Source organism: Manis javanica, chromosome 2, assembly GCF_040802235.1.
Source record: "Manis javanica isolate MJ-LG chromosome 2, MJ_LKY, whole genome shotgun sequence".
Taxonomy (NCBI): Eukaryota; Metazoa; Chordata; class Mammalia; order Pholidota; family Manidae; genus Manis; species Manis javanica.
The window spans coordinates 83,596,898-83,623,979 of record NC_133157.1 but is presented as its reverse complement, the minus strand read 5'-3'; the positions used below and the strand labels follow the sequence as shown (position 1 = coordinate 83,623,979).

At 44.3% G+C, this 27,082-nt stretch overlaps 2 protein-coding genes across 17 annotated transcripts in view; one reads left to right on the top strand and one right to left on the bottom strand.

Annotated features, from left to right (window-relative positions):
* LOC108404830 (uncharacterized) overlaps positions 1-2,296 on the top strand; it is a 99,824-nt gene extending 97,528 nt beyond the window's left edge. The window contains exon 4 of the mRNA XM_036991258.2: positions 2,158-2,296. The gene's annotated coding sequence lies outside the window, so the exon portion shown is untranslated. The remainder of the gene's footprint in view (positions 1-2,157) is intronic.
* The window catches only part of LOC108404833 (uncharacterized), a 99,607-nt gene extending 78,928 nt beyond the window's left edge, over positions 1-20,679 (bottom strand). For 9 of the 16 annotated variants that reach the window (XM_073228752.1, XM_036991250.2, XM_073228751.1 and 6 more), the window contains exons 1-2: positions 19,918-20,672; positions 19,571-19,666 (exon numbers count right to left, since the gene is read on the bottom strand). The gene's annotated coding sequence lies outside the window, so the exon portion shown is untranslated. Of the gene's footprint in view, positions 1-19,570; positions 19,667-19,917 lie in introns of all 16 variants that reach the window. The other 7 variants (XM_073228758.1, XM_073228761.1, XR_012127786.1 and 4 more) reach the window with 6 other exon arrangements.
* Between the last annotated feature and the right edge of the window lie 6,403 nt (positions 20,680-27,082).

Below are 27,082 nucleotides of genomic sequence, written 5' to 3'. Positions count from 1 at the left end.
TGGGCGGGACGCATCTTCCCACTCCACTTGGGCCCCCACCTCGCACAGGCAAGAGGATCCCGGACAAGCCCCCAAATTGTGAGAAACACACTGGTCCATATTGAATAAGTGGACACAGAGACAAAGAGAACAGCGGAGAGAGGCTTTAATGACAGTCTTGCAAGATCGGGTGTCTGGTGGGCAGGCACACCTGGGGAGTTTGGCACCAATAATTTATCTCCTAGTGCACTAGTCCCTCCCCTGGTTCCTCATTGGCTGAGTACTACAGGGTTCACATTCTTTCCCGGATGTCGCCTAAGCCAGTTATATCTTTCCTTTACATTTGTCTTAATCTTATTGGTAGGTTAAAAGAAAAAAACTCAAATAGGTATCCCAGGCCCTTATCAATTCTCCCACCCCCACTCAGCCTGAGCAGCTTCCACCACGTGGCCCTTTGTTAATACCTTCCTTTTAAAACGTTTAAACATCCTAGTGGGAATAAATCACATTTAGGTTTTATACTCTTTCCTAACACTTACAGAGAGAAAGGTTGCAAAAGCAAATAATACCAGGCTCAGTTGCAGAGCCAGGAATAAAGCTTTTGCTACTCTTGAGTGTGGTAAGTAGGCCAGTGGCAGGGGCAATCACCTGGGAGCTTGCTGAAAATGCTGCAGCTCATGCCCTATCCTTGAACTACCGAATCCAATCTGCATTCTAATAACATCCCCAAAGTGAGCAGGTACACAAGCAGATACTCACTGAAGTTTGCCAATCCCTGATCTAAGTGACTTTTACTGTATATGCTGGGCATTCCACTTATCTATCTCTTCAGTAAAGAGTATATCTCAAACCTGTACATTCATGATGTTTAAGAGTGGGCAAGACAGGAATATGTCTTTAACAGTTACAATTACAAAATTTTGTCTGATTCTAGTATTATTTTCCATGAAATAGTTTTCCTAAAAAATTATCCATATTCTCCCTTTTGCAATAATCACTAAAAAAAAACCCTGAGAAAAAGCTGTAAACATTTTTCATATTTCTTTCAACACTGGTTTCCTTTGGCTCTATTTTCTTTCTTTAATCTTTCCTACATTGAAAAACGAAATTCAGTAAGAACAATAGCTTTGGATGTTAGTGTTAGGCAGGAAAATAGATATGAGCAGGGTGGAAAGAGAAAAAGGCCAGTAAAGTGGACTAAAAAGACCCAGAATTTATCAATTAAAGCTCAAAAAGCCAGGAGCAGCTTGGCCTGGAATGTCTGAATACTCCCCAGATAAAGGAGGGTACCTCAGCATAGCCCATGGCTTTCCTGTGTTAATCATGCAGGCCAAGCTTATTATTTTGCCTTTACCTGTATGCTGTTTTTTTCTCCTTCCGGCCCTAATTAAGTAGTTTGTAACCCACGCAATTAATGTAGCATGCTGGCCCAGCCATAAACAACATAGTAAAAAGCAGGAAGGATTCCATCTTAAAGGTTGTATTTTAATACCCAGGAAGTTAAGAAGTAAGATTCTTTAGCAAACAGACAATAATTCAGCCCACCTTGGGGGCTGGGCAGGCAGTCTGTTTGATATGCTCCCAGACCAAGATGCCCTCATGGCAGGGAGAAATCAGAGCAGGAAGTTCCTTGTGTTAGGTTAATTCTAAGTATTCAAAGACCACTTAACAGGTCTGCACCCCCAGGCCTTAGTCATATTCCTGAAGAAGCCATAAAAGGGGAACCCCTACCTTTCGGGGCACTCTTCTCTCTGAGGTTGCCCGCACTTTCTAAGTGTGTAACCTTTTAATCTTAAACTTTCTCTCTCCAACCTTTCAGGGCGCCTCTCCTTGCTGAGGTTGCTCTGCTTCACTACTGTGTCTCTGCCCTTCAATTCTTTGTTGCGTTGGGTACAAGGACTGAGGAAAATACACAACCTCCCCCAAGAATACAAAGAGCACGAATACGTTCAGATTGCTGGAGGCTGCAAGGTAGGTCACAGTTGCAGTGCCAGTGTACTGAGGTGGTGAGACTGTGACCATTAGCAACCTGTATTCCAGAATGTTATAACTTGGTCTCTGACAACCTGCCTTGATACGAAATTTCAAAAAGTTAAGCTGCCTGGGGTATAATTTTCTGAGGCTTGTTTTCACAGATTGGAAAAATAAATTTTTTTTTATGTTTTGTGTCACACGCAGACCCCTTAGCCTGGCAGGATCTGGAGCCAGCACTGATTCCTGAGATGGGGCTGGGGCTGCAAGATGAAAGGCCACCCGCAGGCCTGCCTTTGCATGTACCTCTCCAGACACACAGCCATCATGGAGCTTTCCAGAGAAGCTCAGGCCAGGAGCCTGGCATACACCTTCTCAGCCTGCCTGGCAGAGCCATTCCTCCAAAGAAGGGGGAGCAAAAATCTGCCTCTCATCACAGCCCGGCCTTATTTAAGTTTGAGTGGTCTCTGTAATCACAACCAGTTGCCCAGCCAGCCCGGGTGGGGCTGCTGGATAACCTTCTGACACCCACTGCCCAGAATCCCAAAGCCCAGGGGGGACCAGCCCAGGAGGTCACTCTGGGGACGGGAGGCTGAGTCAAAGGTTGATCTCCACAGAGACACTCCAGGCAGCCCTTTCAGGTGCTCAGGGAAGAGGAAATAAGAGGAGAAGATACAAAATTAGAAAAATGGTTTCCCAGCTGTCTGGACCAGCGGGTTCATCTTTTGTTCTGCCTAGAGCACATTAACACACACAGCATCCCTGTGCCTATTTTATGCCCAGCACTCAGCACACCTCATCGCACATAGTCTTTATAATCGTATGGGAATTAACATAACCAGTCTGGAAGCACCGCCCGCTCACTTGGCCATTTGCTGTCCCTTAGAACCCAGCCACAGAGTGCATCCGCCCTAGGTGGGAGGGGGAGGCATGAGGACGAGGACCAGGAGGGGGCGCCACTGGGGGCGTCCCCGCGGCTGCCGCCTCCACACACTGAGATAGCCACTTGGACCTGAGTCTGAACCTAGTGGAGACCCTGGAATGTGTGTGTCAGAGGGGACCGTGTCTGCATTTCATTTCTCTCACCCTCCAGGGAACTGGGGACAGGAGGGGAGGTGACACCTAGGTCCCTGAGTGTGCCCAGACCTGTTTGAGTTGCACTCTGGGCTCCCCCAACCCCGCTATGTTGTTCTGCCCTTGCTGAGTGTGTGCACCAGCCACAGGTGACAGACAGCAGGTGCTCCAGGAGTGTACAGGTCTGCACACCTGACATCCTAGGAGCATGTGACACAGTGAACCTCTGTGCAGATGGGGACACTGGGGAGGCACTGAGAGACACAGGCCTTTTGTAAGGGCACATGACAGTACATGTAGATACAGGGAGGAGCTGGGTTAGACTGCAGCTCTGTCTTCAAACTGGGGCCCTGGTGGTACCCAGGCTTTCCTGGACAGGGCCCGGGGTGGAGGGAAAGTGGCCAGCATCCCAGCAGGATCCTCGGGGAGGACTTATCTGAGCAGGAAGCCCAGGAAAGGGGACTCCAGGAAGTGACCTCACTTCCCTGACCATAGAGGTCAACAGAACTTGGGACCCAGGTAACCGCTCACCACATTCTAAACACAGCCCAGTCCCCAGCTCACTTGGCTGGAGACGCAAGGACATGACCATGTTCTCATGCTGCCTCCCGTTATCCCAAAGCCGTGGCCCGAGGAGAGCCCCACCGTGAGGGTCTCATCCAGTGCTTCAGGCACTGGGTCAGGGCTCAGCACAGACACCTCAGGCCAAGTGCCCAGAGGGTCCCAAAGGTAACATGGGGCGGTCTGGTCAGGCCTCCACTCTGATCCTCTTGGGGTATCCTGGGTCTCCCCTCCGGTGTGAGTGTTTGTGTGTGTGTGTAGATGGGGTTCCTGTGGGGTGTGCCACCCCGAGAAGGAGCGTTTGGTGAGGCTCACAATCCACAGGGGCTGGTCCTGCCCACACTTCAGGTCAAGGCGGGGTGCGGGGAGGTCTTTCTGCTCATGGTTTGTCCTGAGCCCTGGAGCCATCTCAACCCACGGGTGTCTGTGTCTGTGTCTGAGGAAGACTGAGGACCTGGGGGACCTGCACCCCTGCTCCCCCCATGAGAGGCCAGTGTGGCACATCACAGAGGGCTCTCTGGAACCCGGTCCTGAAGATGGCCAGGGAAGGCCACCCGCCCAGAGTCTGGCCCAAGTCTACATGCAGCTGCACGTTGCCAGCTCTGACCCACTGCTCCAGGTTCATCTCCACCCGAGTGGCCTGGAGGACTTGCAGTCCCTGGAGGCCTAGCCTGAGGGTGAGAAGACTGGGCTGGGTGTGTGAGAGGGCCTGGGATGGAGGTGGGGGGGTGCTGGGTCCATGGGGAGGAGGCCTAGAGGTTGCTCCCAGGCCAGGAGCAAAGGCAGGCCTCAGACCACGCCCTGGTGGATGTAGCTGGGGAGATATCCCATGTGGGCTCCTGGCCTGGGCTTCCCTGGAAGCCTCTGTTTGGAAAGGCACGTGCCGAGGCAGGCTTGGGGTGACCACTCATCCTCTAACAGCTTTGGTCCCGTCTCAGGATCCTGGTGCTGAACCTTCAGAGGAGCCGGTGTCCGTGCAGGTGCCACAGCAGCTCCAGAGCCTGAGGAAGGTCCACCTCCAGCCACAGGGCCCCCTCCACAGGCTGCTCTGGCACCTGGGCTGGCATCTGGGGAGGCCCCTTTAGGGGCCCGGGAGCCGATGCGGGACCCCGCTCCCCTGCAGGCTGGGCTGACCCCCGCTGCTGTTCTGGCACCTGCATGGTGCCCATGGCCCTGTTTTGATCCTCTGACCCTGACCAGAAAGCTGGCTCTGGAACTCTCCCTGCTAGCATCTCCCCAGCCACTCCGTCCACCTGATCCCCTACCACATCTTTCCTTTTCCTTCCGTGAGTGTTACTCTTTGGGTTAGTTTCAATTTGCTCTTTCTGTTTTATGTTTTCTATCGTTTTGTTTCTTTTAGATTTTAATTAAATAAATTGAAAGTGGTGCTTTTTACCTTTTTGAACTTTAAGCATCGCGGGCATTCGGTACAGTCAGTGTGTGTGCAGCCAGCACCACCGTCCAGGCCAGAGCACTTCCTTCCCCAGAGAAAACCTCGTCCCAGGGCCCTCGTGCCCCAGAGTCCTCACCACTGCCCCCAGCAACCCCCAGTCTGCTTTCTGTCTCTGCTCCTTCCTCTTAGTCTGGATGCTTCCCATCAACGGAATCAAGCAACTGGTGCCTTTTGTGTCTGCCCACATGCTTTATGAAGGGTCTGGCTGATTTCTGTTTAATATTTGAAGTAGCACTTTTCTTACTGGAATGGGACATCCAGATGAGTTAAAGGTTAAGGGCCTAAAATGAAGACCTCTTAGTAAATACGTGCCCAATCTGTTGGTAGACTCCTGGTCTAAGTGTGACACCAGAGCTAGAAGCCAAAGGGCAAAGTCTGGCTCTTCCTGTGGCCAAAACAATAACAAGAAAAATGTAGAAAGCTGGAAAGACAAATCACAAAGTGCAAAAGTCATTCCCCAACCCAAGCGCAGGGACACGTGTGACATCCCAGCGGCCCACTGACTCCCAAAAGCCAATGTTGTGAAAAGGGACAAAGGGCAACCCAGGCAATTCCAAATGAGAGGCAAGGAGCACTGGGAGTGTGTGGCACGATGAGAACATGCAAATGTACACACTGTGGAGATGGCCCTGGTCCCCAGCAGACTGTAGGCTTTCTAGTCTGGTGACCACCAGCCCTGGTGCCGGTGTGAGCAAGCGGAGGCCGCAGGGGCCCTAAAGAGACGTCCTGGCCCTGCAGGAGGGAGAGCCTGACCCCAGGGCTCAGAGGGCCTCCAGTGTCCAAGGTCATGCCCCCTGAGCTCAGAGGGCGCTGAAGCCTGAGAGGGTACAGAGGCCAGGGAAGCCAGGTCCCCCACCCCAGGAGGCTGCATGTGGAACGGTGGTTAGAAGTGATCCGGCGTCAGGCAGATGGGGGGTCCTAGACCCAGCTCACCCTCTCTCTGGCTGGTCACCCCAGGACATCTTTATGCCAACAGATTCCCCACCTGTGAAATGAACCGATCACTGGGTCTCCCTTGTTGGCTGTTGGAAGACTTACCTGAGAAAGACTGTCTGGTGCCTGGGGGACATAAAGAGCCACGTGCCAGCTGGTGACAGCAGGCCTGCAGGGCAGGGTCTGTGCTCCCTGTTTAGGAGCCCCTGCTGCTGCCCTGCTCCCAGGAATGCTCAGGGACATTCCAGGACAGGGGAAGAGGGTCCGGGTCCAAGGTGATAGCAGGCCCACGGGGAGGAGGCTCAGCACAGGATGGACAGCGGGACACACTCTGGTCCACCATCCAGGGCCTGTGCTGTGACACCCTCTGACCCCACCCCAAATATAGAGGCCTCTTGGATGGACTCTGGTATCTGGGGCTCCGTGCTCTTAGTCACACTCAGCAGACACTGCCCCCTGAGGTACATGGAGCACAGCAGCTTCATGCTGGAGAGGCACAACCTGCCACCTCCCTGCCCACGGGATGCCTGCGGTCACAGTGTGACGGGAAAGGGGTGGTCCACGGGGTCAGCAGGGCTGGTGAGCCCTGAGAATCCACACCTGAAAACATGGCCATTCTCTACAAGAATGACAGAGGACATGCCCACTTGGCATCATCTAGAATACAAAGTAACCAGAAGTTATGAAAAGGAAATGTGCCCTGTGTTTAACAAAATGTGGGTGATAATAGCAGGCATACACTGATTCCTAGAACCAGCACAAAGTCCAGAGCTGGCTGGTCTCGGGATACAAACGTTCTGACCAAGGGGAGCATTTCAGCAAACAACTTTTAGGGCCTCAGGACTTGGCCAAGGGCACTGGGATGCTCTGACACTGAACTCTTTCTCCTTGGAAGCCTCTGTCCTCTCATCCTCTTCCTCTACTCAGGGGCCACCCTGCCGGGCTGCAGGCACATCCATGTCCTCTGCATATGCTGGCCACCTCCTACCCTCAGCCCTGGGAGCTCCTGTTCCTCCTGCAGGGTTTGTGGGCTCCCTTTGCATCATTGGGCACCTTTCTGTGCAGCATTCTGCATCTTCCTGGGCCACGTCTCCCCTGATGACCACGAGGCAGGGCTTCCGTCCCCATCCTCCAGTGGCGACACTCAGGTCCGGAAGGCTGGATGATCTGTGCAGTCACAGCCACGGTGTACCTCCACAGACGCTGGGTCCCCGCAGCAGGAGAGGAGTTGGGGCAGTTGGAGACAAGTGGTATGCTTGCAACAGATCCCAGGAAACCTGAGGAGGACGGGGCAGAGTGGCCCTGGAGGAGGAGAGCCAGTGTGTGGCACTGTGGGGTGAGCACCAGGGTGGGCATCAGGCTCGCTCTCTCTGGGAACCCACATCCCACCTGGACCAGCTGTGCCCCCACTAGTGGAAGGTCATTCCCAGGGCACAACACTTCTGCACCGCGGTTTGCACCGGCTTGCAGAAGACAGGGCAACACTGGGTTGGAGAGAGCTCTCAGGCAGGCAGGGGAACCCCTGGGGTTCCAGGGGAATGCTGTTGGCCTGCTCGGGACCGGCTCACCTGGTTGCAGGTGGGCTCAGGTGGGCTGAGTGCACAGCAGTGCAACATCAGCAGTGTCCACAGCTCAGGTCTCCACACGGGTCCCACCCTTCACCCAGAGAAAGGCTTATCTGCTTGGTTTTCTCCCCCAAACACCAAGTATGGCCCCAGACCACCCATCAAGTCCCCATTCCCAATCCTTCCCACTCACCTCAAGCCATGGGACATTCGGGCATTTCATTTGCTGGGGGATACCCAGAGACATTTGTTTTCTGGCCCAAAGTTAACAAAGATACCAGGGCTCTGCTCCAAAAGCAGCAGGAGCCAGGGGATCCCAGACAGCTTTCTGCAAGCAAGCTTGGTGTTTTGCACCACTACTGTGTGACCAGCAATTGTCAGAACACCTCAGGCCATATTCACACACCAGGTCCTCAGATGGTTGATGTGATGTGCCTTCAAAACATGAGCAGGCTGGGGCAGTAGGACACACCAAATGCAGAAGGAACCTAAAATCCTCTTCCCAGAAAGCATGATGACCCTGGACAGGCTGTTGGAAGGGGCCAGCTCAGGACTCTGGCAAGAAGCCCCATAGGACCCCAGGGGCATTGGAGCTTCTGGATGAACAGGGAGATCTAAGGTGCTGTGCCCAGGGCAGCTTCTGTCCTCCAGAGCCTGAGAAGGACATCTCTACCAGGTGGAGCAAGCCTGGAGGTGAGGGGCTTCCCTGGCAGGGGTCACAGCCGTGATGTGTGTACAGGTGGGAAAGCCCCAGTCCCTAGGATTCCTGGGGAAAGTAGCCACCTCCGGGCAAGCCATCTCCTGGAGACAGGCTCTGCAGCCGCCTGAGGTCGGATGGAGCAGCAGCGCAGCCCGCTAGCACGGTGGTCCCGGACAGAGCCGGAGAGGGACGGAGCGGGCCCGGAGGAGGGCACACACTCCCTGGGGCTCCGGAGGCTGTGTGCCTGTACAGCCTCTGCCCCTCAAGAAAGATCTCCCTCCCAATCCTTATAAAATGGATTTCACTTCTCCACATCTTAAAATCACCCAATATATTGTTGCTGATTTTGCTTTGAACAAACCTACTAGATTGATTAACAATAAGAAAAAAACATATTTTTACTTTCACTTTTCCCTTTCCTTACACCTTCCCTTTCTTTATGTGGACCCAAGATTCAGGCCTGTACCATGTTCCTTCTCTCAGTGTTTTCTGCGTTTCCTGGACCTGTGGTTTGGTGTATGTTGTTAGTTTTAGAAAATTCTCAGCCATCACTACCTCAAATATTTTCTCTTCTCCTTCTGTCTTCTCCTTCCCTTATTGCCATCACGTGTATGTTACACCTTTTGTAATTGTCCTTCAGTTCTTGGATATTCATTCCCTTGTCCAAAATCCTTTTTTCACTTAGAATTTCAGTTTTGGAAAGTTATTGTTACAGCTCAATGCCACTGCTTCTTTATTGGTTGTCTCCAGCATATTGAAACAGGAATTCTTCCTTTCTGTGACAGTGCTTTTAATTTCTTGATTTCCTCTGGTTCTTCTTTACAGTTTCAAATTTTCTACCTGGGGTACTTATCTGTTCTTCCAGGTTGTCTACTTCTTCCATTAGGGTCCTTAAAATATTTATCATACCTTATAAATATTCCCGTGCGATAATTCCACAATCTGTGTCATAGCTGAGTCTGGCTCTTATGTTTGCTTTGTCTCCTCAGGCTGTTGGCCTTGCCTTTTCGGGCACATTATGATTATTCGTTGAAATCTGGTAATGTATCAGTTAATAGGAACTGGGGTAAATAGGCCTTTACTGTGAAGTTTGAAGCCAGTCAGGCCAGTAGGTAGGCTGTGTTTATTATTTCTGTAGATGAATGTGACAGAGGATTCAGTTCCTTCTGGTTTCCTTGTTTGCTTCCTCTGTTGTGTGTGTGTGTGTGTGTGTGTGTGTGTGTGTGTGTGTGTGTGTGTGTGTGTGAGCTTAAATAGGGTCTGTGTCTTGCAGGTCTCTTGATTTTAATCCACTGTCATTATTGATTACATCTCAGGTTTTAGGGGGCCTGGGTTCCTGGGCTGTGACCTTAAGAAGCATTTTTTGGTCTTTGTTTTTCCACCTGTCTGGACAGGAAAGCTAGTGTGAGCTGGAGTTGGATAATCGTGCTTCCCTAGGTCAATAAAGCTCTGTCATAGTAGTTTTTCCTGGAGGACAGACTTTTGTTACAGAGAACCTCTGAATGCATTTCAAAATGGTAACTTTTGCCGGCCTCCCTCTGCCCCTCCCCACGCCCACCACCTAAAACTGTAGAGGGTTTTGCTCAGATCTTCACTTTGAGGATCTGCAAGTGCTTCTGGAGGTAAGATTCACGAAAGCATGGAGATCCCCACAAAGACTGAGCTTCCAGAATTTTTTATTTTAAAAGCATTTGATATATTAGGAAACATATTTGTAATTCATATACTGCAGGACTTATTTTAAAGAATGCTAACAATTGCAATGAAAAATAGACATGAATAGGATATTCACCAAAAAGATATGTCTCTAAATGTATTTTAAAAGTTCATTCTTGCCAATTTATTTTATTGTGATAAGAACACTTAACATGAATCTATCCTCTTGACAGTTTCAACTGTGCAATACAGTGTCCTTAACTGTAGACACATGTACAGCAAACCACCAGACTCTATTCATCTTACAAAATTGAAACACCCGTTGATCAGCAACTCCTCATTTCCCCCTCTACCCAGAGGCAGTAACTGATAAGGAACACTCAAATGGTAATTTCTGATGAATTGCTAAAGGCTGAGGGTTAGGTTGAGAGTTTAAAATGTCAAGATGTACAAGTTCTAACTCTCTAGTCCATAGTCAGCCTTCAGCAATTCATCAAAATTACCATTTAAGTGTTCCTATCAGTTACTGTCTCCAAGGGTTCCTGTTCCTGATTGGTTGATCTTGTCTGTGATTCTCTTCTCATCTGCTGTCTCCCCAGATTTTGGGCTAATGGTTTACCCTGTGAGATCAATTCTCTGATGGACATGAGAAAAGTTGTTGATTTTCAGCTTCTTCAGCATTTTGTGTTGGAGGATGGGAATGATGCCTTTCTAGCTCTTTACACGTTGAAGCTGAATGTAGAAGTCCTGACATTTTTTAGTCTAATAATTTCTTTGTAATAGCTTGAGATGTAATTCACATATATAAAATTCATCCATTCCATTCCTAGTAGCGGTCTACGATTCTAATTTCTCTATATCCTTACTAGCGTTTGTTTTTTTTCTTTTTGATTAGTCATACTAGTGGCTGTGAAGTATCTCATTGTGGTTTTTATTTGTGTTTCTCTTTTTGCTAATGATATTGAACATCTTTTCATGTATGTATTGGCCATTTGTATATTTAGAGAACCATTCAATCAGATTATTTGCCTATTTTCAATTGGGTTATTTGTCTTTTCATTAAGTTGTAAAAGTTTCTATGTAATTTAGATAAAAGGTCCTCATAAAGTAAATGATTTATAACTGTGTTTGACAATGGTATTCAGCGGGCGCGCCTCCGCCCAGAGAACATCAGAGGATCTAAAGGAAGCACCACTTCTGTCATCAAAATTATTTTTATTTGCATTTACTGGAAAAGATAGGTAGAGGAGGATATCAGTGTTAAAATATTCAACTCATTTCATTCTATGTGTTCTTTGACCTATATGAGTTAATCTAATTTTACCAGAAGTGTACAAGTTAATTCCCAAATGTGTACTCAAAGAATTTTCTGGTGTAACTTCTTTTTTTTTTTTTGGAATAGATTCTTTTGAGAGCATGCCACAAAGTATGTATTGTAATAATACAATATATAATTTGTTCAGAGAACAACAGTCTGGTGAAAAAATTATTTTCAACTCAAATAGTTAAAGGATCACAGGTATCAGACAAAATAGACTTCAAAACAAAGAAAATAAGAAACAAAGAAGGACATTACATAATGATAAAAGGGTCACTACAACAAGAGGATATAGCCTTTAAAAACATCTATGCACCTAAAAAGGCAGCACCTACATATGTGGAAAAAAAAAACTAACATAATTAAAGGGGGAAATAGAATGCAAGGCATTCATTTTAGGAGACTTCAAAACACCAATCACTCCACAGGACAGATAAATCAGACACAAAATAAGTAAAGAGACAGACGCACTGAACAACACATTAGGACAGATGTACCTCAAAGACATTACAAAACACTCCACCCAAACGAAGCAGGATACACATTCTTCTCAAGTGCACATGGAACATTTTCAAGAATAGCTCATATATTAGGCCACAAAAAGAGCCTCAGTAAATTCAAGAAGGTTAAAATTGTACCAGCCAGCTTCTCAGACCACAAAGGTATGAAACTAGAAATAAGTTACACAAGGAAAACAAAAAGCCTGCAAACACATGGAGGCTTAACAACATGACCCTAAATAATCAATGGATCAACGACCAAATAAAAACAGTCAAGCAATATATGGAGAGAAATGACAACAATAAGTCAACACCACAAAAATCTGTGGGACGCAGTGAAGGTGGTGCTAAGAGGGAAGTATATTGCAATACAGACCTACCTCAGAAAAACGCCATATGAACAGCCTAACTCACAATTAATGAAACTAGAAAAAGAAGAACAAATGACACACAAAGTCAGTAGAAAGAGGGACATAATAAAGATTAGAGCAGAAATAAATAAAATTAAGAAGAATAAAACAGTAGAAAAGATCAATGAAAGCAGAAGCTAGTTCTTTGAGAAGATTAACAAAATAGGTAAGCCCCTAGCCAGACTTATCAAGAAAAAGAGTCAACACACATAAACAGAACCAGAAATGGGAAAGGAAAAATCATTAAGGACACCACAGAAATACAAAGAATTGTTAGAGAAAACTATAAAACATTATATGGTAACAAACTGGATAACCTAAAAGAGATGGACAAATTTCAAATAGCATACAACCTTCCAAGGCTGACCCAGGAAGAAACAGGAAATATGAACAGACCAATTATCAGCAATGAGATTGAATCAGGAATCAAAAAACAACCTAAGAACAAAAGCCCTGTACCAGAAGGCTTCACTGGTAATTTTATCAAATACTTAGTGAAGACCTAATAACCATCCTCAGTTTTCCAAAAAGTACAAGAGAAGGGAATACTTCCAAACTCATTCTATGAGGCCAGCATCACTCTAATACCAAAACCAGGCAAAGACACCATGAAAAAAGAAAATTACAGACTAATATCCCTGATGAAAATAGATGCAAAAATACTCAACAAAATATTTGCAAATCAGATTAAAAAAATACATCAAAGAGATCATCCATTATGATCAAGTAGGATTTACTCCTGGAATGCAAGGATAATAAAATATTCAAAAATCCATCAACATCATCCACTACATCAACAAAAAGGACAAAAACCACATGATCATCTCCATAGATGCTGAAAAAGCATTGGATAAAATTCAATATCCATTCATGATAAAAACTCAACAAAATGGGTATAGAGGGCAAGTACCTCAACATAATAAAGACCATACATGACAAACCCACAGCCAACATCATACTTTACAGCAAAAGCTGAAAGCTTTTCCTCTAAGATTGGGAATAAGACAAGGATGCCCACTCTCACCACTTTTATTCAACACAGTACTGGACATCCTGTACACGGCAAGCAGACAACATAAAGGAATAAAAGGCATCTGGATTGGTAAGGAAAAAGTTAAACTGTCACTGTTAACAGATGGCATGATATTGTACATAGAAAACCCTAAAGAATCCACCAAAAAACTATTAGAACTAATAATTGAATTCAGCAAAGTTGCAAGAAATAAAATTAATAGGCAAAAATCTGTTGTATTCCTGTATACTAACAATGAACTAGCAGAAAGAGAAATCAGGAAAAAACATACCATTTACAATTGCATCAAAAAAAAAAACACCTAGGAATAAACCTAACCAAGGAGATGAAAAATCTATACTCTGAAAACTGTAAGACACTCATGCAAGAAATTAGACAAAAAAATCAGTGGACATATATCTGTGCTCATGGATAGGAAGAATTAATATTGTCAAAATGGCTATCCTGCCTAAAGGAATCTATAGATTCAATGCAATCCCTATCAAAATATCAACAGCTTCTTCAAAAAAACTAGAACAGATAGTTCTAAAATTCATATTGAACCACAAGAGACCCCAAATAGCCAAAGCAATCCTGAAAAGGAAGAACAAAACTGGGGAGATAACAAGCTATGCTACAAAGCCACAGTAATCAAAACAACTTGGCACTGGCACAAGAACAGACCCATTGATTGGTGGAACAGAATAGAGAGCCCAGATATAAACACACATATATGACCAATTAAGGAGCCATGGATATACAGTGAGAAAAGACAGGCTCTTCAACAACTGGTGTTGGCAAAACTGGACAGCTACATGTAAGAGAATGAAACTGGATTATTGTCTAATTCCACACAAAAGTAAACTCAAAATGGATCAAAGACCTAAATGTCAGGCATGAACTGTAAAACTCACAGAAGAAAACATAGGCAAAAATTTCTTTAATATAAACATGAACAACTTTTACCCGAACACATCTCTTCTGGCAAAGGAAACAAAAGCAAAAATGAACAAATGAGACTACATCAAACTACAAAGCTCCTATACAGCAAAGGACACCATCAGCAGAATAAAAAGGCATCCTACAACATGGGAGAATATATTCATAAACAACTTATTTGATAAGGGGTTAACATCCAAAATATATAAAGAACTCATATGCCTCAACATCCAAAAAACAAATAATCTGATTAAAAAATGGGTGGAGGATCTGCACAGACACTTCTCCAAAGAAGAAATTTGAATGGCCAACAAGCATATGAAAAGATGCTCCACGTCACTAATCATCAGGGAAATGCAAACCTAAAACCACAGTGAGGTATCACTTCACATTATTTAGGATGGCCAACATCCAAAAACAAGGAACAACAAATGCTGGCGAGGATACAGAGAAAGGAGAATGCTCCTACACTGTTGGTGGGAATGTAAATTGATTCAACTGTTACGGAAAGCGATATGGAGGTTCCTCAAAAAACTAAAAATAGAAATACCATTTGAACCAGGAATTTACTCCTAGGAATTTACCTGAATAAAATAAGATTCCTAATTCAAAAAGACATATGCACCCCTATGTTTTTCACTGCACTATTTCCAATAGCCAAGATATGGAAGCAGCCTAAGTATTCATCAATAGATGAATGGATAAAGAAGATGTGGTACATACACACAATGGAATACTATTTAGCCATAAGAAGAAAACAAATCCTACAATTTGCAACAACATGGATGGAGCTAGAGGGTATTATGCTCCGTGAAATAAGCCAGGTGGGAAAGACAAGTAGCAAATGATTTCACTTATTTCTGGAGTATAAAAAACAAGAAAAACTGAAGTAATGAAACAGCAGCAGAGTCAGACTCCAAGAAGGGACTAGCAGTTACCAAAAGGGAAGGGTTGGGAGAGTGAGTAGGGAGGGAGGGGGAAGGGGATTAAGGGGCACTACAATTAGCAATAACAACATAGGTATGCCATGGGGAAGGTGGTAAAGCTCAGAGAAGACAAGTAATGAGTCTATAGCATCTTACTATGCTTATACACAGTGACTACAATGGGGTTGGAGGGGATGAGGACTTGATAATATACATGAATGTTGAAATCAGTGTTGTTCATGTGAAACCTTCATAAGATTGTATTTCAATGACACTTTTATATGAAAAAAAGTCTAACAAAAAATCAATACAAGATACATCTGCAAAAATCCTCACTTGTAAATTAAACACACATGTCTAAATAACCCATGGATCTGAGATGAAATCAAAAGGGAAATTTGAAATATTTTGAACAGGGTGAAAAAAATATATGAGACACAACTGATATTTCTGAGATGAAGTTAAAACAGTGTTGAGAAAAAAATTTGTAGCAATAGATGCCTCTATTAGAAAAGAGTGGTTTCAAATCAGTGACCTTAGCTTCTATCTCAAGCAAAGGCAGGAAGGCAAATTAAACCCAAAGTAAAAGGAAGTGAGGCAGGTGGTGCTGGGATGCAGGCAGATAAAGTTCAGAACCCTTGTAAAAAAGCCCCAATCCAACTAAGCCACTTAGATAGACCTCAGCTGCTTTGACAGGTTGTGCCCTATGCAAAGGGTTCTCAGCCATTCAAAGGTACATAGACTTCAGCTGCTCTATGCAGACGAAGTATTATACATTCAGCCAATCAGGAGTGAGTTGTGATGTCATTAGTTCAGTTCTCTATCTGGCTATGAGGCAAGACTTCCTCCTCTCCAAAGGCAATATAAACCCCAGACAGGGCAGCGCTGATGGTCTCTCTTGGAGCCCCTCCCGGTTAAGAGGAGTGATAGCTCTCTCTTTTCACTCATTAAGAGTTTTGCTCGTTCCTCCATACTCTTGTCTTAAGGCTTCATTCTATGTCACCTCTGAGACACGATCCTGGGGACATAAATAGCATTCTGGCTGGTAATAAAAGGAAATTATAAAAACAAGAGAATAAAAGAAATAGAAAACAAAAAATTAGAGAAAAATCAATGAAACCAAAAACTAGTTGCTTGAAAAATAACAAAAAATAAAAAATAAACCCAGCTAGAATTACCTAGTGAAATCTAAAGACACAAATAACCAAGCAAATAACTAATAACAAGAATGAGAGAGTTGCTATCACTGAAAAATCCTAAAGACATTTAAAAAATAAGGCATTTTAATCAAAAACTTTTCACTAACAAGTCTGAAAACTTAGGTGAGCTAAATTTAAGAAGGGACACAGACTATTAGAACTCACCCATTATGAAATAAATGAATAGCTCTATTATTACAAAGTAAATAAATTTAAAATTTAAAACCTCCCAAAGAAAGATCTTTCCATACCAGTTAGTTGCATTGGAGAACTCAACCAAATATTTAAAGAGGAATTAACACTAATTCTACAAAGTCTGTCCCAGAAATAGAGGAGGAGGGAACATTTTCCCATTCATTTTTCGACATCTTACCCCAACACCAAAATGAGACAAAGTCAGTAAAAAATAAGAAAACTACAGACCAATATTCTTTAAGAATATATATATGCAAATATCCTTAACAAAATATTAGCAAAGAGAATTCAGCAATATATAAAAAGAATTATACACATAATTAAACAGCATTTATTCTAGGGATGCAAGGCTAGTTCAATATTAGAAATCAATCAATGTAAGTGCCTTATTAGCAGGCTAAAGAGGAGAAACCACAAGATCATATAAATTAATGCAGAAAAACCATTTGACAAAATTCAACACCCATTCATGACTCCAACTCAGGAAAACAACAAAAGAAGGGAACTTCTTCAACTGAATGAAAAGCATCTACAAAAAAACTTCCAGTAACATATTTTTGGTGGAAGCCTGAATGCTTTCACCCTAAGATCAGGAACAAGGCAAGGATATTTGCTCTCACCAATCTTATTAAACACAGTGTTGGAAGTTCTAGCCAGTTTTATTGGTATGGAGATCAGAAAGGAGGAAATAAAACTGCCCTTATTGTAGATGACATGATTGTCCACAAAAACAACCTAAAGAAATTCACACACACACACACACACCTCCTGGAATTTACATGTGAGTTCAGCAAGGTCATATATATAAAATAAACAGAAAATCTATTGTATTTCTATATATACCATCAATGAGTATGCAGATACAAAAATTTTAAATGTGCTATACCATCTACAATCACTAAAAAAATACTTTGGTGTACAAAACATGTAAAGGACTTGTATGATAAGAACTAAACAATGCTGATTAAGATATTCAAGAAGACCTAAATAAACGGAGAGCTAAACTATGTTCATGGGTTAGAAGATTCAAAATATTAAAAGATGTCAATTCTTCCCAAATTGATATACATATTTAACACAATTGCAATCAAAATCCCTGCAGATTTTTGGTAGACAAGATTTTCTACAATTTATATGGAAAGGCAAAGGAACTAGAATAGATTTTAAAGAATTAAAAAGAGGAATAAGGCAGGAATAAACCCATCAAATTGTAAGACTTAGCTAATTTTAGATAATGTAGTACAGACTATGTGGTATTAAAAAATAAACTACAAGATCCTTCAGGTCAGGAGCACTATTTGTGCAATTCATTCTTAATTATATTAGTGACGTGTTCACATTCCAGATCTGAGACAAAATGAAACCATTCTCATTAAGGTTAAATATCCCATTTCTAAACAAAAATATCTCATTCATTCTACATTGAATTTTCAATTTATTTATTTACTTACGTCTCCTTGCTATTTAAAACAATATAGACCCTGGGTTTCCTACTTGATTCAATTCAGTCACTATCAATATTATTTTGATGCCCAATTGTCATATTTAGCTGGTTACTTCAGTCTGACTTCTGTGTTTTGATTTATCATTTCTTACTTTCTGGCACAAAAAGATGTTGCAGGCTTTTCCTATGCTTTTCTCTGGATCAGCCCAGCTATTTCTCCAAGTAACCCTGATTCCTTTAATGGAGAATGATATTTAGAAGCTAAGTGCTCATTATTATTAGGATGTCGCTGCTTTTAGGCCCTCTCACTGATCAGAGCTAGGAAACGTGTACGTTCAGCAAACAGTTGGTTCACTGGCTTCAAACTCTAAGGAAAATCGAGTACTGAAACAGGTAACCACGTGAGTGGAGAACTCATCTAAGGGAGCTGAAGAAAGAAAAGCACGTGGCCCAGAGCAGAACCCTAGGTTAATCAGACATTCGGGAAACGCTTTACACAGTTTTGGAATAGGGCTGTATATAAACAAACACAATTGTGACCAAACATGGCAAGCAAATTATTAAAATTTCAAAAAATTATGAACTACCCAAATGTCAACAAAAAAAATGTAATATTCTATCACTTAAAAGGATGTAAACATAAAAAATGTTATTTCTATCTTCTGCATCCGTGGATGTTTTGCTGCCCTTGTCTAGCCTGGATTAATACTTAGTCCATAGGCACACACCTGATCATCTGATCATCTACATTTGCCCTCTTACAGCACTAAACTATGTTTTCTACCTTTATCTTGCATCTACCTACCACTTCAGCATTTTATTAAAAATAAAAATAATAATAATAATAAAGGGAGAAATGTGGGACCCACATATAAATCAAGTACAAAAATCAAACGAATATTCATATTTGACCTGATTGTTTATAGGTCATAATGCGTGATCAAAACCGAAAGTTTCTGTGATGACTGCCCTTGTACTGTTCACCATGTAAGAATTTATTCACTATGTAAGAATTCGTTCACCATGTAAGAACTTGTTTGTTATGCTTAAGAAGATTGGAGACTGACGAGAATTAGACTTGAAATGGATTAATAATTGTACATTGAGCATTGACCCCCCTATACTGAATTTTATTGTTGTTAACAACCATTTGATCAATAAATATGAGAGATGCCCTCTCAAAAAAAAAAAAGATGTTTATAGAGACTCTATCAAATTAATAAAGCTACCTTCTATATCTAGTTTGATAAAAAATGTTATTTCTAATAGTTTATGATATAAAAATATTTATGATAGTGTTTTCCCTTTAAAGTACTTAATATTTAAGCTGTGTAAAAAATGCGCATTGTAAAATCTGGAATGAGATGCATCAAAATGTTCATAATAATTGTTTTGAATGTGGGATTCTATAAGGTTCTTCCTTCTACTTTTCCATATGTTCCAAATTCACTACATACTTCTTTCTAATAGAGGAAACAGTCACAAAAAGGATTTTCCTCCACCTCTTACTATGATAAATCATGGTGACAATTCCTAATTAACGCATAAATATATTAACACCTGCAACCCGAGATTTTCTGCCCTATAAACAAGCCTGCAGGACTGTCTGCCGGACAGGCTGCTCGGGTCCTGCTTCCCTGGATCCTGCAGGGGCGACCAACGGTTCTCTTCCCCGCTCTCTGCTCACTGACACTGATGCCTTGACAGGCCCGGCGTTCCCCCAAACCATTCCTACCTCACTCACTGCGGGGTCCCAGGGGCGTTGAGAACTCCTACGCCTCCTCCGAAAACACCCAGCCAGCGGTGCGCATCCATCCTCTAGTTACGTGTCCTGAGAGAAGAGGAGATTCCGGTCTTAACGGACAGACCGACACCTCGGCCTCCTGCTGCCCTGACCAGCACAGGCGCTTCGAGGCCCTGGAGCCGTGAGGCTGAGACCCTGTGCTGACGGGCGGCCCCGGGGCCGGTTCCCTGACACCCGCCCCCAGCAGTGTCGAAAGCTCTTCCCTGCCCTCTCCGGTGCTCAGGGCCAGCCCCGCTAGATACTGTATCCTCACACAGTAGATGCGATGCGAGACTCACATAGCCGATGAGATGCGCAAGGCCAGCATCCAGCGCAGGGCGAAGCCTCTACAGTCAGTATCGCTGCTGTGTTGACCGGCGGCGTCATCTCAGCCGAGCGGCTTCCCGCACGCTTAGGGACGTGCGGGCAACGGCCAGACGCAGCCACGCCCCCTCGCGTGCGTGCGGTCGACCGCTGAGGCCGCGAGGCCGAGCCGTTACGGTGCAGGCGGCGGACGGAGGGGAGGTTCTGTCTGGCCGGGCAGAGACGGTCACTCCGGGGGCGTCCAAAAACCGTCCTCAGGACGTGTCTGTAACGACCCCCGTGCTGCTGCCGTTAAATAAACAAACTCCAGCCTGCCAGGTTCCGCCTCCTGGACGTGCCTCTGGGGCTTGGTGTTGCACAAAGGATGACATCAGCTTGGTGTTTGGCTGAGAACTTTTTCCCGGTCCTGTGATTTTTTCACTTAGAACAAATCCACCGAAAAAATTGCCTCATCCTTTTTCTTAAGTAACTTTCAGGAGGAAACTTCATTCTGTGACAGAGATGGGGGAGGGCCCTCTAATTGTCTGTTCTGGGCAGTTGCCTCTTCCTGAGGGCTTTAGCTCTCTACTTCTGAGTTCTTATTTCCACATCTGCTTTGATCTCAGAGGTCTCACTTTCTTCCCACTTGCTGGGAAATTCTTATCCTGGCCCTTCAGCAAGACATGCTTAGAGACCCAGGGGACAATTATTCTGTAGGTAAGAGAATCTTTTTCTTAAATACACAATGAAATATTCAAGGCAAAAGTGCATGATGCATTAAATACATTCTAAGTATATGGTAACTCTATGTTTAACATTTTCAACTGCCACACAGTTTTTTAAAACAGCTGCCCCATCCTTCATTCCCACTGGCAATATGTAAGGATTCCAATTTCTCCACATTCTCACCAACACTTGTATTATCTGACTTTTTGATGCTAGCCATACTTGTGTGTGTGAAGTCTTATCTCATAGTTGTTTTGATTTGCATTTCCCTGATGGCCAATAATGCTGAGCATGTTTTCATTTAATCTTTTACTTTGAATGACATTTTAGGGAGAAAATAAGTGTGTTTGATCTACTATGCTTAATTCAAAACACAATGACTCATATATGTGACAGAAAAATTTTTTCTTCTATACATTTGAAAACACATAGATTGATGTCATTTATCTTGTACAGTTTTCTACACCAGTACTTTTTGCATGTTATACTTAGTGTGTGACTCGGGGACAGCAATGTTGTGCATGGAATTTGCTCTTTAAGATTATTTCTTGTATGGACCTGAGGGAGAATTCAAATGCCTCATTTGAATTGGTGGACTGAAAGGCAGAACATAATGGATTGCCCAAGCCTCTGCAGCTCAATGCTTTTTTGTTTCAATGCTGCACACATCTGTTAGGGTAAGTGTGTTACACAGATGATGACTATCAAAGAAATGTGAGTGCTTTGACATGTGCACAGGTGAGTGTGTCCAACAAGATGGGCATTTAGTTATCTCAGGAAAAAAATCTGAAAAAGTGTAATTCCTTTGAGGTTGAGAAGAAAACCACTTTTCATTAAGAGAAAGAAAGAAGGAATGGGAAAGTGTTATTTTCAGGGTTTTTTGATGAAAAGTCCCCATCTCATAGCTTCTAGCTCCTCTGTGAACGGAGATGGAGCCCATCTGCTAAACAAGGAGAGGTGGTCTATAATTTTGAGAAGGTGAAGATGATTTGAAATAGATTTGCATAGAATCTGAGAGAGCATGGACTAAGGAAACAGTAACCTAAGTGCCATTTATTTTGGGCACATGTTAGTAATTGGGATAATTGTGGAATGAATGATTTTCAGGTAGTAATGGGTCCCAATTTATCATGCCATCAGTAGACTTGTAAGATTTATTCCAGTAGTGATCAGTTATTACAGGAAGGATTTCTGGAAAAGGCAGAGTCAGAATTTACTAGAAAGGATGGATTAAAATTAAAAGGGACTATAGTGGTGGAGCTTTTTCATACGTTGGTTACCTGATAGACATCAAGTCTGCTTTGGAGGAGAGGAAGGATGAGAAGACAAGAATTTGGTGGTAAACACACGGAATTAAGTGGAGAAATGAATGACCTGGAGTTGAAAAATTAACAAGGGGCATACAAGCTGGAAGGAAAAAGGGTGTAATGCCAAAGAGTGGAATATCAGGCTGTATTGTTCCAGATGGCAGAATTGTTCTTGCAATAAGCTCTGCAGTGTGGCAGGAACTGCACTGGGATGGAAGTAACGGACCCTAAGATGAGATGGTGTGATAACTGTGAGGCTGAGTTATTGGCTGGTCTATCCCCATGCATGTTGGAGCCCTCCACTGCCTGATCATCTCTTCGTGTTCCCTGCCCCCATCCCATCTTGGTCCCTCCCTGGGCTTTCACAGAACCTTCATTCTTTCTGTGATCCTAAGCCTGAAACATGGTAGGGTCTATGATGGACCTCTGGAGAAAAGACCCAAGTGTGGGAGTGAGAGAGGGCTGTGGTTGACATCTGAATTTTTAATAGCCAGCATTCATAAACCGTTTTTGAAAGACTACCTCAAATGCTTTATAGGACACACACCCCACTGCTGGGTCCCATTCTAGACAAGTGGAGTTACCTTTCTTTACCTCCAGACCCCTATTGTAACTATGTATACGTGGGCAGTCTTGGCCAAAAAAAGCATTCCATGCAAGTCCATCATGAGCCTCCAGATATCTGCAACCCTGATGCATAGTCTAGAATAAACCTCTGGTTCATGAGCAACAGGTGTTCTGGGGGAGATCAGCCAGGATCCACCAAGGCCATGAATATGAAGGGTGGCACGTCCATCCTGATAAATGAACCATACACACTAAGGGAAAGATCCTGTACTTTGCCATCAAGCATGGAAGAATGAAGGCATCAAGATCACATCCCCAAAGGAAGAGGATTGCGGGTCCCCTCCCTGCCTCTGTCCTGCAGATAAGGGAGGAGACAAGTCATCGAAGATCTGAAAGGGCCAACCAGGAGACTAAAGGCTTACCAGTTCAAGAGTAATGCCAAGAAGGCACTTCTTGTATTTATTGAACAAATGAACTTACAATGAACTTAAACATTGTCGCGCGCCCCGTCCTCGCCGGCAAGAACAGCACGCAACAACAGCAGGATTCTTCTGCAGAAAGCTTTAATCTTCAGCTCTTTTGTGATACAATCATCAAGGGAAGGACCCAAAGGGGAAGACTGGGCTAGCTATATAGTTCTCATGCTCTAAGCTGATTGCGCGCTGCTTGTGATGCTTTATTAGCATAGCTGCTATGATACACCAATTGGTTAGCAGGGGAAGGTCTAATTAGCATGTGGTATGCGGCCAGGAAGTGGCGGGATTGTCCAGAAGTAGTCTTTGTTTTACCTACAACTTTTTCTCAAGCTGGGCGCCATTTTTGGGTGCGGCTACCAACAGCTCCCCCTTTTTTGTTTTGTTGAAACTCAGGGCGGAACTTGTCAGCTGAGGTGGAGATAGAGGCCTGATCTCCAGAAACATTTGATGTCCTATTTTCGGAGAGGGGTTTGTAGACATCCACCCCCATGCAATCAGGCATGTCTCACAGAGGGGCCCATGACCTCTTGCAGTGCAGTGCCTCGCACCCTCTAGCTGACGGTGGGACCGCCCGGTACAACGGGCTTGGGCCTGTGCAGTGACCCTCTTGTACCGAGTTTCGTATGAGAAGCTTCGGGTAAGCGAACAGGTACCTTAGCCTGGTGCAATGCCACAAAGGCTCAGGGTGCAAGGGCTACCTCAAGCTAAAGCTGAGCTTCTTTGTTGAGCATATTGAGCCATACTTGGGGAGAGGCGCCAATATCTACCGCCATCAAGGCTTGAGCAAGGATCACTTTATCTTGCCTGTGTTGGGCACGAAGCCTGCATAACAACCAGAGTAGGAGCATGAGACCTCCAAGCATGAATACACCCATCCCAGCCATGCCCGCCCACTCTTTAACGTGGGAGAGAGCTCTGTGGAACCAGGAAGAGAGTCCTTTTGCTACGGAGATATCTAGCCGGGTGGAGTTGATGTGGGTTATTTCTTGCCGTAGCTCTTCTAACGTTCCATCAAAGTCTTGGGACCAGTTCCCTGAAAGATATTGGGACAGGCTTCGTGACAGATTAGCTGCTCGCGTAAAGTTTTCATATTGTATGCTAGTAATGCAGAGAGCGCGAAACTTTCGCTCACATCCCAATTGGGCTAACTGCCAGAGCACGTCTAGTTGCTCTTCCACTAGATCTACTCGCTGATTGAGGACCATAATTCCTCCTTTCATCTTTCCATCAAGTGAGGATTGGCGGTCCAGAGCAGTGGCTACTGAATCCGCAAGATTATTCAATTCTGCAGCTGCTTTAACAGAGGTGTCCAAGGCTATGGCAGCTGCAGTGGCAGCCACTGCAGCCAGAGATATTAAAGCCACTATGGCAGCAGTGACACCAAAGTCACGTTTCTCACGAAACAAGGTCATGGAATCAGGTGAATCTACTGGGACAGGGACCCAGCGAGGAATGCGGGCCACTAAAGCATTGGAATGGACAGTTATATTCCAGCACTGAGACAAGAAACAAGTGTCATTGGAGCAAGAGTCAAAACTGTTATTGGATAAGATAAATAGAAATGGGGGATACACGCATACCGGAGTAGGTGGATATTGGCCAGGGGCTGGTGCAACTCTTTGACATGAAATATTATAAGTAGTCTTATTCACCTGGTATACAGTCTTGCCATTTAAGGCTGGGCTTGTAGTTTCGTAGGTACAGGAACTATCAGACATCCCGATCCCTCCCCCTTGTAGGACAATAAAGGGAGAAAGGTCTGAACATGAACCATTAACTCCACACAGCAGCCATTTATCGAAGGGGTTCCTGCCTACATCTTGTTGGAACTCTCCTCCTTCTGCCACCCTTCTATAAACACTGCCAGAAATTTCCTCCATATCTGGGGACAAGGAAAATTTGTGTCCCTTATCTGCCCAGGTTGTAGCATGTGACTGGCAATCAGTCCAGGGCCATTGTTCTCCCTCATAATCTCCCACACAATGGGGAGCATATTTGGGTTGACGGGGACGGTAAGGGAAGAATATGTTGCTATAGTTAATCTGCTTAATAGGAGGTTTCATAAATGTACCATTAATCCAAAGGACCTTTAGGCTTACTACTGCATTAGTGTAGGTCTTATTCTCACGAAAGGACTGACTAAATTCACCCGATTTTCTATCACGGCTAAACCACCCGTACATATGCTGTTTAAGGGACAGGCAATTTGAGTGGTTACGAGTGGTGAAGCACAAAGATCCATCGGTCTCAAAGGTTCGGTTTTCTCCTAAAGAAGCTGCTAGGGAATCTAATGGCAAATAAGGCAGGTTCCTGCTAGAGTTAGTAGTAAAAAAGCGTGGAAAAACTGCTGCATTATAGCGAACAGGCATGGGCTTAGGGAAGACTGACAATATTCCCCATCTCAGTACTCCCTGAGTCAGGATTCCCATCGACAAGATCAGGATCCACAGGCACAGAGACGCCATCTCCTTTGTTCAGGACTTTCCTGGTCAGGCGTTCCGGGATCCAGAAAGGGTTTTCTTCACCCTGGGGGAAAACACACACAGCTCCCCTGGATCTTATTATAATTGGATCCGGGCCTTTCCATTGGTTAGATAATACATCCTTCCATTTTACCAGTTCTTGTGGGTCTTTTGGCCACTGATTATGGCGGTCTGCCGCTGTACGGCCTTGAGTATCCAGGTTCAAAAAATTGAGAGTGAAGAGTGCTAGGGCTATAGCTGTTTTGGGTGTGGGGGGTATGTCCTCAACTCCCCCTTTTTGTTTAATTAGATAGGATTTGAGAGTGCGGTTCGCGCGCTCCACAATTCCTTGACTTTGTGGATTGTAAGGAAGACCGGTGATATGTTTAATTCCCATGTGATGACAAAATTGAGCAAATTTGGCAGAAGTATAGGCGGGACCATTGTCTGTTTTGAGGATTTGGGGTAACCCCCATGCGCTCCAAGCCTCAAGACAGTGGTGAATGACATGGGAAGCTTTCTCTCCAGACAATGGGGAGGCAAATATGACTCCCGAACAAGTATCTACAGATACATGTACATATTTCAGCTTCCCAAAGGAAGAAATATGTGTTACGTCCATTTGCCAAACCTGTAAAGGCTTAATACCTCTAGGATTGATCCCAACATGAGGTGTGGGAAGAAAACTGCAGCAGTGTTGGCAGCTAAGAACAATGTTCCTAGCTTCGGCTCTGGTTATGCTAAACCGCTTGCGCAGCGTATCGGCAGTGACATGAAATTGTGAGTGGAATTTTGAAGCTGTGGCGACAGGATCTAGCAGAGGGAAAGCTATACTTCTAGTTGCAATGTCTGCTAAGTGGTTGCCTTGGGTCATAGGCCCGGGAAGGCCTGAATGTGCTCTAATGTGAGTCATATATAAAGGAGAACGTCTAAGGAGTAATTGTGATTGTATTTGTTTGAACAGGGTAGCTACTGAACTAGATGCTTTGATCAGTCCTGCTACTTCTAGGGAATTGACTGCATTAACAACATAACTAGAGTCTGACACAATATTTAAAGGTTCATGAAAGGTTTGTAGTACTTCCAAAACTATATGACATTCTACTATCTGTGGAGTATTGGGTGTATAGTTTTTCGTTACAACTTCGCCATCATGGACATAGGCGCCTGTACCTGTCTTGGACCCATCTGTGTAGACTGTCTTTCCATGTGGTAGCGGGGTTAAGCTAGTGACTCGAGGGAACACCAGGGGATGATTTCTAGCAAAATTGATGAGGGGATGTTTTGGGAAATGATTATCAAAGGTTCCTGAGAAGCTATAAGCAAGTATGGCCCAATCATCATTCATAGCACATAATATTTGTATCTGCTCCATATTGTAAGGGGTTATGATTGTTGCTGGAGCTTTCCCAAAATATGTAAATGAGTTTTTTACTCCCCTTAGAGCGAGATTGGCTATGGCAGCTGGGTAGTATTCTATCGTTCTAGCCTGAGAGGCTTGGGGATGGATCCAGAGCAGTGGCCCTCGTTGCCACAAAACTGCAGTTGGCAGTCCCGGAGTAGGAAGGATGCATAATTCAAAGGGTTCATTTAATTGTATCCTATTCAATTGTGCTGTCATTA